Raw genomic sequence first — 2488 nt, forward strand, 5'->3', positions numbered from 1 at the left:
AATATTTTAATGAATATAATTGTAAGGATACTTCTTATATCGAAAATGATTTCAAAAATGATAATTGTGACATTTAGATGCAAAAATGCTACCCATTTGATTTTTTCAAATAAATTTACAGTGGGGATGATTTCTTCGTAGATTCTACTACATTTAATGTCATTGTACAAAATATAATTTTGAATAATGGGTTATTAATGAACATCTAAGAAAGGAATCATAATGATATTTCTGCTTCGTATTACGATCTACAAATTCTTTCATTAAACTATCCTATTGTATTGAAATGCATTCCTAATTTTAAAAAAAATCATGCAAGTGAGAGGTAAGAAAATAAAAGTTAATCCTATACACAAAAATAAATAAATCCATTTTGAATGATGCATTTTAAAAAATAATATAAATAATTCGCGTAACACTTCTCTTCCTTTTTATTTATGAAGCAGCAACTTGAAAATATAATTTAAACGTTATCGAAAAACAGCATTGTGAAGAAACTCACTGTTGGCAAGTCATCATATATATACGTAGAGTACGGGTACTTGTAGCAATGGCCACTCTTTTCAAATATCGATAACTGTTGATAATAATCTCTCAAATGAGGCGAACTTTACATTCTTAAAGTGAAACAAAAAATTTTAATAAATAAGCTTTTCAGAATATTGTAAAATATTCTTTGTAATTACTAGAGGCGTAGTTTTATTGCATGTTTAGAGGGGGCATGCATANAAATATTTCTGTAAAATCTAGGAACTTGACTTTATTACCAACGTTGAAATTAAAATCAACGCACTTTATAAATATATATATATATATGTGTGTGTATATATATATATGTATATGTGTGTGTGTGTGTGTGTGTGTGTGTGTTCATTTTATTTATTCAATATATAATTAAATTACAAAAAAAAATGTATAATCGAGTAATGTATAATTTTCTGAATGGGTTTTGTCCCCGAAACTACGCCACTGGTCATTTCGTATTCATTAAAAAGATAAACGCCTTTTCAACTGAAAGCAATTTGTAATATTTAGTCACCGTTAATTTTGCCCTCTGGATATCCCATCTCTGATAATACAGGGAATTATACAATAAAGAAAGAAGAGAAGAGAGTTGACCTAGGATGGCCGATGCTACGGTCGACCGCGGTGGATGTTCGGAGGCAGAACGGACGATTTCTGTGTCACTGCCAACGGGTCATGGGTGATCGGCAGAAATGCATACTTACAGGGGGGAAACTCCATCGTTCGCGCCACGGATTCGCGAAGCACGTGAAATCTCCTACGAATTTCGAGACATTAAACGAATCAAATGAAATAAAAATTATATCATATGAATGGCACTCTAATTCTCATTGAATTGGTTTAATTATTTAACGGATAATGTACGAAAAAATTACCGAAGGAAGCAAATACGAAGTAATTTGAAAAAATAATTCTTCCACGACAATGGATAAATGGTCTACATTTAAGGCAAAAAAGACGAAAAAAAGGACTTAAATATAACTTTCAAAATAATAGGAATTACGAAAAATAAGAACTCTCGTTAAAAAGTTTGGTACAAAATGGTCCTACCGGAAAGTCAAATGTCAACTCTGCAGTTGCATGACTGCGATCTGCAGTACTGTATTTTTCAACAAGTTTTATTAACTGTTAATAATTCTCGAACGTTAGAGAATTTTTTTTAATCCATTCAAAACCCTGTTCAACAGACCTTTATAATTTTTAAGTGTTATCATTTTTGCGGAACAAAACAAAATGAAGTTAAACAGCGGTGGAGATTCATTTGTAATAACGATCAAAACATGAATTCAGTTATTCTAAAAACACCGTACTGAAATAGTCCATGTTAGAAAAAAAATATTGAAAAAAGTACATGGGTAAAATAGAAAAATCATTCGTAATAGTACAAAAATGATATATTTTTTAATTATTGACAAACTATTCACAATTTATAAGATTTCCGGGCAAAAAGTTAGAAAGGAATTTGTTTTAAATGAAGAAAAATTTTCACCGCAAATAGTATCATTATTTTTTTTAATGAACAACGTAAAAATGCTGTCGCAGAAAATAATATTCTTAATGAAATTCCCTTATTTCTCAAGTCAGATCCTTAAAATTCAATTAAAGTTAGATTTACTTCATTAAAATAGACCAAGAAAATATATCTTTCAATCGTAACAATACTCATGAAAATATTCCTTTTTGTCCCTTTTTTAGTAAACAACACAAAATTACCCGTTATCTGTTAATACTCAACCTACTTTATTTTCTGACGACTCAACGTAAAGAATGAGACAACCTAATTTACACAGTGATTACTAAATAAATAATAGAGTTTTAAAATTATTGAAACAACTACAAATTATTCAATTCCTCCTCCCCCCCGGAAAGTCTAGGAATGCCTATTATTTATCACTTTCACATACTATCAGCTACTTAATTATACATATATATATATATATATATATATATATATATATATATA

Source organism: Parasteatoda tepidariorum, chromosome 1 (genome assembly GCF_043381705.1).
Source record: "Parasteatoda tepidariorum isolate YZ-2023 chromosome 1, CAS_Ptep_4.0, whole genome shotgun sequence".
Classification (NCBI taxonomy): Eukaryota; Metazoa; Arthropoda; class Arachnida; order Araneae; family Theridiidae; genus Parasteatoda; species Parasteatoda tepidariorum.